A 14,350-nucleotide genomic window follows, 5' to 3' on the forward strand; every position below is an offset into this window, starting at 1 on the left:
TTAATAATTTTTTTGATAAAAATATTAAACTTTATTTAATCAATTTTATAATTAAATATAAATTTTATAATTTGTGATAAAATTTCAGAATAAAATTAAGGATTACCATAATTCTTCATATAAAAGAGTTCTTTATTGAGTAACGGCCATTATAATGATTTTTTATATAACAGGATTTTTTACTAAGTAATGACCATTATCATAATACATTATTAACTGTATGAGATCTTGTATAATAAGCAGAACATGATGTTTACTTCTTGGATCATAATTATTAATACTATTTATTAGAAACATGATCTTTTTAGGGAAATATTTTATTCAAAATTACCATTTTTACCCCGTATTTTGATAATTATAAAAAATTATTGTTGTCACGTAGATTTATACCCATAACACATATATTCAGATAAATAGTATTTATCAATTGAGCTAGAGACCCATTTTTTTATATTTCAATAACATTAAATATTAAGTTAGCTAGTTAATTAATTACAAGAGAGAAAAAAAAAGTTGAGCCGCCGTCTCCCTCATCTCTCCCCTGTCCTAGGGTTTGTCCATTTTCAAGTAAATCGAGGGGCTTCCACTGGTTTTCTCCGGTGGAAAGCCCCGATCCCTTCATTTTCTTTTATTCTGGTTGATTTCTTTTCAATAAAACACAATTTTTTTGGATATTTGTGTGTCTCTCCTCTTGGAGTGTGTGTTTGTCTCTCCTTTTGGAGTGTTTGTTATCTTTTTGTTTAGTCATACTTGGGTTAATCTGGTATTGTTTCTGTTGAGGACGAAATTGCTGATATTTTTGGTGATCTGCAAAACTTGTATCGAATCTGGGACGGTGATGATTATTGCAAGAGCTCACCTTTCACAACCAAAGATTGTTCATGTTTTATGGGTTTACACTTTCGGCATGTCTATAGCTGGTATCCGGCATGTAGATAGCTGGGGTGCCTTCGGCATGTCTATAGCTGGTATCCGGCATGTAGATAGCTGGGCTGCTGCTTCTCCAATCTCATTGTATGCGATTGTTGTTTCTGAACATTGGGCTAACCATAGTTTTTACGTGATATGGTCAATTACGATGTTGCTATCTTCAGATATGCTGGTGCAATTTGGATCGCTTGAGATGTTTTTGATTTCGTTTTTAGCTTCAAGAATTTTTAAATTCTATGTGTTAAACGATCAGGAAACAAATCATCTAATTGATTTTAGTATGTTATTTGTTTAATCACCTGGTTGTATCGACAGTTGGGGGTTTGTCCCGGCTGTATTATATTCAATTTAATGAAAATTTTCTGCATTTGTCAAAAAAAAGGTAGCTAGTTAATTATTTTTTGAAAAAACATTTAATTCAAATTTACCATTTTACTATTATATCTTCGTAATCATGAAATGTTATGAAAAACTATTGTTGCCGTTGAAATTTGAACTCATAACACATGTATTTAGATATATAGAATCAGCCAAGTGAGTACGAGCTTCATTTCATTATATTTCAATAATATTAAATTGAGCTAGAGCTCGACTTAATTCTTTTATGTAAACATATTTAATTCAAATTTACCATTTAACATTAAAATCATGACACTTATTTTCCAATAAATAGCATCAACCAATTGAGTTAGAGATTCATTTGGTTACATTTCAGTAACATCAGCTCAATTTATATTTAATTTAATATTCATTTAAGAAAAATGTCTTGAGACTTAAATAATTAACCTATTTTGATATTCTAACTTATTTATACATGGTACATTTATGATACTTTTTAAATTTGATATTTGATACACGATACCTTGAATATTTTTTAAATTTGATATTTTTTGTAATATGCTCATAAGAAAAAATTGATTCGAGATTTAAATATTTCGCCCATTATAATATATTAACTTGATAGCTATTCTCATGCTTATGACATGTGGTTAAAATTCTTAATTTAAATCATTTGAGAGAGAGTCCGAGTTAAATAGATTGTCGGTAGATATATTCATAAGTGGCTCATATATTTAATTTTATATTTGTTTTGATATCCATATTAAAAAGATGATTCATGACTCGGATAATTATACCATTTTGATATACTAACTTATATATACACGCATATGTGTGCTATAGTTCATCATGTATTTAATTTAATACATTTTTAATATTTACATAATATTAATTGATTAAAGACTCAAAAAAGTCACTGTAATCGATACTGGAAAACAACAAAAGGATAACACGGGAATATTGATATAGGTAAGGGCACGAACAATAAAGAAACAATGAATCCTCTTGAAATAATGCACAAAATGATCATAAAATTATACGTTGTGAACAGTAGTATGTTCGTATACTTATTTTTTTATATAAATTTATACATATCCGGTAATATAAAATTTTACAAATATAATTCATATTGCCAATAATACTTTAAAAATAATTATAATATAACATGTTTGTACCTTACGCGGGTTTAGGAGCTAGTATGATTTAATAAGAACATAATAAATTTTTGATACGAGTACATTTACACTTTGCTTTGAAACTTTATTATTTTGAGTTGATAAATTAAAATCATTGATTTTGTTCGGGAAAAAAAAGAAGCAAGATCAGTGTATGAAGACTGAAGTATGAATAGTATTTATTATTTTGGGATAAACTCAAATGATACCATTGTACTTTTGATTTTTCCAAATGGTACCATTAAAAATTTTGGTCTTCCAACCATAACCACTATAGTATTGGCTTGGTTCAAGTTGTGCACTTCTGTCCAGTCGAACGTTGCTTAAACGTTATCCACCGATACCCTACCCTTCAAATCGATGTTTCCACTATTTCCAAATTCGAACATACATTTAAAATATCCTCTTTATTATCTTTCGATTAACATCATTTTTTCACAATTTCTAATGCTCAATTCTCAAAATCAAAAAATGAGGTGATTCTTTTCAAACTCAGTGACTTAAGAATGAGTCAAGTCCAACTCAGTTTGAGATTTTTGTGATTTGATGATGAAATACTAAATTGGAGATTATGAATGAATAACAAGGTTAAATCGGGTTGAATGATGATTACTTGATTGTTAAAATATTATCGAAAGTGGGAAGACCACTGTTAGGTCACACACACTGTAGAAGGGGTTGAATACAGTGTTTATCACAATCAAATCGAATATAAGAACACAAGTAACGGAAAACAGATTTTATTCAACACAATAAACTCTGTTACAATATGGAACTGTCCTCTCTCAGTGATGAACAAATTATCACGAGAGCTGTTAGGGTTACAATGAATAATAACTTCGATTATGATAACACATATAGTGTAAACCATATGTCTGTATTTATATACTACACAGTTACAAGATAATCTCTAATTGATATTTGAATATGATTATGTATCCTAAAATATATCAATTAGATATCTTCTTTTCCAAGTCTTCTATTTTCCATAGAAATCTTCTCCATGCATATCTCTTCTTTATTTAGTCTTGATCTTCTTTCCTTTCAATCAACCTTTCCTTAACTGTTCGTCCTCCCACACTTAAGTTCTGATATCCATTTTCTGATAATTATCTCATGATAATTTAAGTACTGATATCCTTAAGTTCTGACTTCCAGTAAGTGCTGATTTCAGTAAGTACTGATATTTCCTGTTTGTTAAGATCTGAAAACTAAACATGAAACACATTAGACATGACATCTCAAATATATCTAACAATCTCCCCCAACTTGTAAATTAGCATAATATACAAGTTCAATATATATTTGATGATGTCAAAAACATTAAGTACAAATGCACATGAGAATTTGACTAAGAAACTACAACTTACAGTACTTGTAACTTTTACCATCCTTAAAGTTCGATATCAGCTTTAGCATGTATGTTCTTCAGAATTTAACAGTTGCAGTCCCTGACTTGGCTTCATTATGTGATTTCTTAAATATCAGGAGTTGTCCTGAGATAATTCTTCAAAAGACATCTCTCAGAATATGCAAGTTCATTCAACATCCTCCTTTTGGCTTCTTTTAGCTCAGCTGTATCTTCACTTATCTGAAAGATAGCAGCTCTGAGATCATTGATATTTTCCTTTCTTATATCCTCATTAAGTCTGATATAATAGGCTTTGTCTGATTCTATGTTGAATTCAACAGCCCTATAACCCAGAAAGGTAGTAACAATCTTTGCAGTGTTAGGCTTCATTTCAACAATTTTTCCATCATGAGCTCTGTACTTCGGATAGTATAAGCTGTCAGACTTTATCCTGTAAAGTTTCTTCTGTCTCTCAATATTAGACCTTAAGAATTTGGCAGCATCATCTGTAGACTTGTTCTTTACTTGAAGCAAATATAGCACATGTTCCAATTCTTCATAGTACTTCAAGTTAATAGCATTCTGCCTAATCTGGAATACCCTCCCATCTGTCATGAAATATAATATAACCTGTTCATTCAGTGCAGAGTGGTAAACCATCTGTACAGACTCCAATTGATCCAATCTTTCAGGAGTTGTGCCTATTCCTGGTTCAAACAGAGATGTAGGATATAGAATTGTGTTGCTTACTCTTCTTTCATCAGCATTTCCCAAACCAGTTTTATCTCTTGCCTCCTTTCCTAGAAGCAATCTACTCTGAAAACCTCTTGATGTACTCTTCAGAGTTTGAGCAGATTGTTTAGCTTGGGTGAATCCTGGTAGAGTAGTTGAAGGTTTAACATGAGCAATGTCAGAGGTTATTCCCTTATCTCCTGATGTCAAGCTAACTTGAGCTGTGTCAGAGGTTGCTTGCTTCCTTGTAGCATCTGAATTTACTAACTCCTGACCTTGAACAACTTGAGCTCTGTCAGAGGTTGTTTGAGAATCTTTCTTGTTCTTCAAAATCAAATCAGTATATTCATCAGCATCTATTTGTTCATCCATAGTTGGCATGTAAACACTAACAGGTTCATCAACTTTACCTTTGCCCTTAAACTTTGGATCATACTCCATTTGTGATTTGGCTTTAGATGCCTCATCACTTGTTCTTTCTTTAATCACAATGCCTTTAGCCTGTGGAGGTTTCTTTGCTGTTGCAGAAGCTTTAGACTTAGATTGTGACTTATCAATTGCAGCTTTCAGTCTAGCTTCTGAAGGGTTTTTAGCACATAAACGCAACGAAAACGTAAATTTAAATCTTAAAAAAAACGAAACCCTCCGCAGGATCCATGCAAAAAATAATATTTAATTCGTAGTTCAGTATGTTTACCTTAAGAAACTTTACGTTAATGGAAAGATGGAGGTCTTTAATGGCGATCCAAAAATGATGAACGGAGATCCTTAGCAGCTGCTCCTCAAGTGTGAAGCACTCCACCGGTATCCACCAAGAAAACGATGTAATGAAGGAGGAGGAGGTGGAGAGAATTAGGGTTTTGTAAATCTTTTGGGTTGAGGCAAAAATAGGGTCTATAATAGTATATTTATAGGCAAAATTTTCAGCTGAAAATTTTCCCATAAAATATTATTATTATTAACCCTTTATTATTCTCACTAATAATTAAAACACCTTTTAATTATTAATCTTTTTTCTAAACACTTTAGAAATAATTCTCTCACTTGATTTAATTTCCAAAAATTAAATTCTTAATTAATAATATTAAGAACTTTTTCTTAATTAATTTATAATCAATTAAATCTCATTTAATCAATTATTAAATTTTCCAATTAATTATTTATTTCATAAATAAATAATTATCAGCCATTATTAATTAATTTCTCCACCATTAAATCATTCACTTTTATGGTGTGACCCTGTAGGTTCAATATTAAGTCGGTAGTAGAAATAAATAATAATAAAACTATTTTATCATTATTTATATAAATTCTCTAATTCATTAAATATGATTAATTAATTAATCATATTTATTCTACATCGTGAGGGATACTTCCCAGCATATCGCGACTATCCGGATAATACGAATTCACTGCTTAAAATACCAAGAACCTATTCAGTGAATAGTTACCGTATAATTAATTCCTTCTACCCTGCAATGTCACGATTAAATACAAGGCATGGAACTTGTGTCAAGCCTATCTTATTTAATCACTTGCTTTCCCATTCACTATGCTTAGTTCTGTAAATTAGAAACTCCTTTCTAATTTCATTCACTCTGGCCAGAGACTCCTGAACTAGCATAAGTGGATCAACATTGAACATTCTCTTCCTTCACTGGAAGGGGTAGATCCTCTATTGATCATACACTATCTTCGTGTACAAATTCCTATACCCAGTAGAGCCCTTATAATTGTCCCTGGAGACTAAGAACTAAACCAAAGCATAGTTCAGTGTATACAAGATGACTATGATGACCTCAAGTCTAAGGATACTTGTACAACTATCATTATGTGAACAACTGCTGACACGTGAGTGAACTCCATCAGTTGTTCAGCTGTGTGAGTCATGTTCACTAAACTTATTATATAATAAGCACCTACATACTAGCTATAGTGTCACTACACAAATGTCTATGTGAACAGACATCCTTCATAATGAAGCAAGCATAGTATGTACTTTGCGGATTATTAATTATCAGTTAGTAATCCTACGACCAGGAACTATTTAAGTTTAGAGTTATCATCTTTTAGGTCTCATTATTATGATCTCATCACAATCCATAAAAAGCTTTACTCTAAACTGTGGTATATCTTATTTAAACACTTAAAATAGATAGAGCCCGCAATAAAAAATAAAACAAGTCTTTTATTAATATTAATGAAATCAAAACAGATTACATAAAAGTTATTCATAAATCCTCATACATTATTGGACTTAGGACATATCTCTTTCAATCTCCCACTTGTACTAAAGCCAATCACTCTGGTATCTAATACCCATCTTGTTTTTATGACGATCAAAGTGACTCTGAGAAAGTGGCTTTGTGAGTGGGTCTGCTACGTTGTTATGTGTGTCAACTCTCTCGACATTGACATCTCCTCTATTTTCAACTCAAATTCACCACCAAAAACAAGAAAAATGTCCTGAGTCCTTCGCAAGTACATAAGGATGTTTTTCACTGCTTTCTAGTGGTCTTCACCTGGATTGGACTGATATCTGCTCGTCACACTAATTGAATAAGCAACATCAGGCCTTGTACACAACATCGCGTACATGATAGATCCTATTGCTCAAGCATAAGGAATCTTACTCATACGCTCTCTTTCCTCAGGTGTCTTAGGAGACATTTTTTCGGAAGGGACACTCCATGGCTCATCGGTATGAGACCTCTTTTGGAGTTTTCCATGCTAAACCTTTTAAGCACTTTCTGGATGTATGTACCCTGGGTAAGACTTATCATTCTTCTAGATCTATCTCTATAGATCTTTATACCGAGAATGTAGGATGCTTCTCCCAAGTCCTTCATGGTGAAGTTCTTTGATAGCCATACTTTGACTGATTGTAGCATCGGTATATCATTTCCTATAAGAAGTATTGAAGGGTTTTTAGCACATAAACGCATTGAAAATATAAATTTAATCTTAAAAAAAATCGAAACCCTCCGCAGGATCCATGCAAAAAATAATATTTAATTCGTAGTTCAGTATGTTTAACTTAAGAAGCTTTACGTTAATGGAAAGATGGAGGTCTTTAATAGCGATCCAAGAATGATGAACGGAGATCCTTAGCAGCTGCTCCTCAAGTGTGAAGCACTCCACCGGTATCCACCAAGAAAACGATGTAATGAAGGAGGAGGAGATGGAGAGAATTAGGGTTTTGTAAATCTTTTTGGTTGAGGCAAAAATAGGGTCTATAATAGTATATTTATAGGCAAAATTTCCAGCTGAAAATTTTCCCATAAAATATTATTATTATTAACCTTTTATTATTCTCACTAATAATTAAAATACCTTTTAATTATTAATCCTTTTTCTAAACTCTTTTGAAATAATTCTCTCACTTGATTTAATTTCCAAAAATTAAATTCTTAATTAATAATATTAAGACCTTTTCTTAATTAATTTATAATCAATTAAATCTCATTTAATCAATTATTAAATTTGCCAATTAATTATTTATTTCATAAATAAATAATTATCAACCATTATTAATTAATTCCTCCACCATTAAATCATTCTCTTTTATGGTGTGATCCTGTAGATTCAATATTAAGCCGGTAGTAGAAATAAATAATAATAAAACTATTTTATTATTATTTATATAAATTCTCTAATTCATTAAATATGATTAATTAATTAATTAATCATATTTATTCTACATCGTGAGGGATACTTCTCATCATATCGCGACTATCCGGATAATACGAATTCACTGCTTAGAATACCAAGAACCTATTCAACGAGTAGTTACCGTACAATCAATTCCTTCTACCCTGCAATGTCACGATAAAATACAAGGCATGGAACTTGTGTCAAGCCTATCTTATTTAATCACTTGCTTTCCCATTCACTATACTTAGTTCTATTTAATGTAAATTAGAAACTCCTTTCTAATTTCATTCACTCTGGCCAGAGATTCCTGAACTAGCATAAGTGGATCAGCATTGAACATTCTCTTCCTTCACTGGAAGGGGTAGATCCTTTATTGATCATACACTATCTTCGTGTACAAATTCCTATACCCAGTAGAGCCCTTATAGTTATCCCTTGAGACTAAGAACTAAACCAAAACATAGTTCAGTGTACACAAGATGACTATGATGACCTCAAGTCTAAGGATACTTGTACAACTATCACTATGTGAACAACTGCTGACACGTGAGTGAACTCCATCAGTTGTTCAGCTGTGTGAGTCATGTTCAGTAAACTTATTCTATAATAAGCACCTACATACTAGCTATAGTGTCACTACACAAATGTCTATGAGAACAGACATCCTTCATAATGAAGCAAGCATAGTATGTACCGATCTTTGCGGATTATTAATTACCAGTTAGTAATCCTACGACCAGGAACTATTTAAGTTTAGAGTTATCATCTTTTAGGTCTCATTATTATGATGTCATCACAATCCATAAAAAGATTTACTCTAAACTGTGGTATATCTTATTTAAACATTTAAATAGATAGAGCCTGCAATAAAAACAAAACAAGTCTTTTATTAATATCAATTAAATCAAAACAGATTACATAAAAGTTATTCATAAATCCTCATACATGATTGGACTTAGGACATATCTCTTTCAATCTCCCACTTGTACTAAAGCCAATCACTCTGGTATCTAATACCCATCTTGTCTTTATGACGAACAAAGTGAATCTGAGAAAGTGGCTTTATGAGTGGGTCCGCTACGTTGTTATGTGTGTCAACTCTCTCGACGTTGACATCTCCTCTATTTTCAACTCAGATTCACCACCAAAAACAAGAAAAATGTCCCGAGTCCTTCGCAAGTACTTAAGGATGTTTTTCACTGCTTTCCAGTGGTCTTCACCTGGATTGCACTGATATCTGCTCGTCACACTAATTGAATAAGCAACATCAGGCCTTGTACACAACATCGCGTACATGATAGATCCTATTGCTGAAGCATAAGGAATCTTACTCATACGCTCTCTTTCCTCAGGTGTCTTATGAGACATTTTTTCGGAAAGGGACACTCCATGGCTCATCGGTATGAGACCTCTTTTGGAGTTTTCCATGCTAAACCTTTTAAGCACTTTATGGATGTATGTACCCTGGGTAAGACCTATCATTCTTCTAAATCTATCTCTATAGATCTTCATACCGAGAATTTAGGATGCTTCTCCCAAGTCCTTCATGGTAAAGTTCTTTGATAGCCATATTTTGACTGATTGTAGCATCGGTATATCATTTCCTATAAGAAGTATGTCATCCACATACAATACAAGAAATGTTACCGCGCTCCCACTAACCTTCTTGTAGACACATGGTTCATTAATGTTTTTGATAAAACCAAACTCTTTGATTGTCTCATCAAAACGGATGTTCCATCTACGAGAAGCTTGCCTTAAACCATATATGGTTCGCAGCAGCTTACACACTAGGTGTTCATTTCCCTTGGAAAGAAAACCCTCTGGCTGTGTCATATACACTTCCTCCTCAAGTTCCCCATCGAGGAAGGTCATTTTCACGTCCATTTGCCAGATCTCATAGTCGTAGTAAGCAGCAATCGCAAGCAAAATCCGAATTGATTTTAACAGGGCTACAGGTGAAAAAGTTTCATCAAAGTCAATCCCTTGCCTTTGTTTGAATCCTTTTGCCACGAGCATGGCCTTATAGGTCTCCACCTGGCCATCTGCTCCAATCTTTATTTTGTATACCCACTTGCACCCAATAGGCTTAACACCATCAGGCGCCTCAACCAGAGTCCATATTTGGTTGGTATACATAGATTCCATTTCGGATTTCATGGCACTATGTCATTTCTCTGAGTCAACACTACTCATAGCCTCTGTTAGATATATTTGATAATGTCATGGCTAATATGATTTATGTTTAGTTTTCAAATCTTACTTAAACAGGATAAATCAGTACTTACTGGAAGTCAGAACTTAAGGATATCAGTACTTATATTATCAGGAGATAATCATCAGAAGATGGATATCAGAACTTAAGTACTAAAGGACGTTCAGATAAGGACAACAGCTGATTAAAGGAAAGAAGATCGAGACAAACATAAGAAGAGATATGCATGAAGAAGGAATTCTATGAAGAATAGAATACTTGGAAGAAAAGATATCTGATTGATATATTTTAGGAAGCAGAATTATATTCCATATCAATTAGCGATTATCTTGTAACTGTGTAGTATATAAACACAGACATAGGGTTTACACTAAAGGTGTTATCATATTCAAGAAGATTATTCATTGTAACCCTAGCAGCTCTCGTGATATTTGTTCATCACTGAGAGGTAACAGTTCCATACTGTAACAGAGTTTATTGTTTCAATAAAGTTTGTTTTCTGTTACTTGAGTTATTAAAGTTCGATATGATTGTACTATATACTGTATTCACCCCCTCTACAGTGTGTGTGTGACCTAACAAGTGGTATCAGAGCCTATATGTTAACGCACAAACAGTTTAAGATCCAAACACAATCATGTCTGAAAAAGAAACTCCAACTAAGCCCACCAAAACTGAAGAACCTCCTAAGACACAAATTCAAAGCCGATATGAGACCATCAGAGTTCCCATATTGAGACCATCTGAATATCCCATATGGAAGGTGAGGATGACCATGTTTCTGGAAGCAACAAATCCAGAATATCTTGATAGAATCAAGGAAGGGGCTCACAAATCAACCAAGCTCGCGGTTGCAGTTGCAGGTGAAGCAGCAAAGACTATACCAAAGGAGAAGAGTGATTACACTGCTGAAGATATCGCATCAATTGCTAAGGATGCTAAGGTACGACACTTACTGCATAGTGCCATTGATAATGTAATGTCAAACAGGTTAATAAACTGCAAGACTGCAAAGGAGATATGGGATGCCCTGGAAAAAAGGTGTCAGGGAACTGATACGATTAAGAAGAACATGAAGACAATACTCACTCAAGAGTATGAACACTTTGACTCAAAGGCTAATGAGTCATTGACTGATTTATATGATAGATTTGTCAAACTCTTGAATGATCCGTCACTGGTTGATAAGGAGTATAATCTTGAAGATTCAAACCTTAAATTCCTGTTAGCTCTTCCTGAATGCTGGGATTTGAAGGCAACAACAATAAGAGACAACTATAATCTTGATGAAACAACTCTTGATGAAATTTATGGAATGCTCAAGACTCATGAACTTGAGATGGAACAAAGAAGCAAGAGGAAAGGTGGAAAGTCAAGGACAGTTGCTCTAAAGGCTGAAGAAGAATCCCCCAAGGCAGCTACCTCAAGGAAAGACAAGGGTAAAGCTCTTTTCACAAAGTCTGATACTGAGTCATCAAGTTCTGAAAGTGATGATGACTCAGAATCTGAAAGCTTGCCTGAGACGGATGCTGATGAGGAGATGATGAAGCTGTGTGCTCTTATGGTGAAAGGGATCACAAAGATTGCATACAGGAAGTTCAGGAAGGGAAAGAAGTTTTCCAGGAAAGGCACAAGTTCTGATAAGAAGAATTTCAGAAGATCTGAGAGCAGAGGAGGAAAGTCTGACAGAGGAGATTATACCAATGTCAAATGCTACAACTATGGTGAGAAATGCCACATATCTCCTGATTGCAAGAAAGTGAAGAGTGACAAAGGCAAGGCTCTTGTCACAAAGAAGAAAAGTTGAACAGACACCTCAGATTCTGAAAGTGAGGAGAATTATGCCTTGATGGCAAATGCTGATAAGGCAAGTGCTGAAAGCAGTTCTGAAGCTGCTGAATCAAAGGTACCTCAAACTACTTATGCCATTCATACTGATGATATAAATGAGTTGAGAAGATATCTTAAAACCATGTTTGTTAGTTATAGAGATCAAACTTTAACATGTGAAAGATTAACTTCTGAAAATCTTGTTTTTAAGAAAAGAAATGATTTCTTAGAAAAGGAGTTAGTTATGTTCCATCAAACTCAGAAAGATAGAGATGATGCTTTTTATGTTAGGGATGAAGTGCTAAAAATGAATGAATCTCTAAAAACTGAGTTAGAAAAGGAAAGAGAGGTTATCAGGACTTGGACTAACTCTGGCAGAACAACTCAGAATTTGTTAAGTAGTGAAAACTGGAAAGAGGGCTTAGGTTATGGAGAGGATAAGAATGATAAAGGAACTGAAGGTATTAAGCCTGTAGTTGTTAAACAAAAGCCAAAGTTAAAACCTGTCAAGTTTGTAGCTGTAAAGTCTGATAATGAGAAATCAGAAGTTAAAAAGGAATTAACTTCTGATAAACTAAAACAGGAAAAGACAGCTGAAGTAAATATAGGCTTAATGACTAAGAAGTAGCTTAAGCATAAGCTGAAAGATGTTAAGAATGCAAACAAGGTAAAATCACCTAGGAAAAATAGGAATGGAAAGGAAGGTGTGAATAAAAGCAATGATTATAAGCCTGTTCCTGAAGCTCCTAGGAAAATGTGTCATAATTGTGGAAGTTCTAACCATCTGGCTTCTTTTTGCAGGAAGAATAAGAACATAACCTCCTTACCTTCAAGGTCAGGAGTTAAGAGTCAGTCTGTTAGATATAAGCCACAAAATCCTTGTTTTCATTGTGGTAGTTTATGGCATTCCATTTATACTTGTAAGGAATATCATAGTTTGTACTATGATTATTATCAAATAAAACCTTATTTAAAGAAAGTTTCCATTGTTCCTTCTAGTGTAAGTTCTGATTCAAAGTCTGATAGTGTAAATTCTGATAAGAAAAATGTTAACATAAACTCTGATGCTAAATCCGCTGCAAATGTTAACAAACTTAATAAGGCCAAAGGATCCAAGCAAGTCTGGGTCCTTAAAACTAATCATTAGTGGTCTTTGTGATTGCAGGGCAACAGAAAAACATCCTAGTTCTGGACAGTGGATGTTCAGGACATATGACTGGAAATAAAGCCCTGCTATCAGACTTTGTGGAGAAAGCTGGCCCAAGTGTTTCTTATAGAGATGGCAACATTGGAAAAATATTGGGATATGGCAATATCAATCTTGGGAATGTCATCATTAAAGAAGTAGCTCTGGTCTCAGGACTTAAACACAATCTGCTGAGTATAAGTCAAATCTGTGACAGAGGTTATCATGTTGATTTCTTTGAAGAACACTATGAAGTTGTAAGTAAATCTATAGGCAAAATTGTTCTGAAAGGATACGGGCGTGGTAACATTTATGAAGCTAAGCTTTCAAAAAGTACTGATGGTTCTGCAATCTGTCTGATGAGTAGAGCATCAATTAAAGAAAGCTGGAATTGGCACAAGAAACTCTCTCATTTAAATTTCAACAATATAAATAAACTAGTCAAGAAAGATCTTGTGAGAAGAATGCCAAAGTTAGTATTTGCTCCTGATGGCCTTTGTGATTCTGGTCAGAAGGCTAAACAAAGAAAATCCTCATTCAAGAGCAAGACTGAATCATCAATTCTTGAGCCTTATCACCTACTACATGTTGATCTATTTGGCCCAGTAAATGTCATGTCTATTGCAAAGAAGAAATATGCTTTGGTCATAGTGGATGAGTTTACCAGTACACATGGGTGTATTTCTTGCACACAAAAAGTGAAACTACATCTATCTTGATTGATCATGTTCTGGATAAATTGGTCAAAGACTCAGTAAAGATAATAAAGAGTGATAATGGTACTGAGTTCAAGAATTTGATAATGGAAGAGTTCTGCAAAAACCATGGAATCAAGCAGGAAATTTCTGCTCCTGGAACTCCACAGCAAAATGGAGTTGTTGAAAGGAAGAATAGAACTCTCATTGAAGCTGCATGTACAATGCTTGATGAAGCAAAGC

The sequence above is a fragment of the Apium graveolens genome, chromosome 1 (genome assembly GCF_009905375.1).
Source record: "Apium graveolens cultivar Ventura chromosome 1, ASM990537v1, whole genome shotgun sequence".
Classification (NCBI taxonomy): Eukaryota; Viridiplantae; Streptophyta; class Magnoliopsida; order Apiales; family Apiaceae; genus Apium; species Apium graveolens.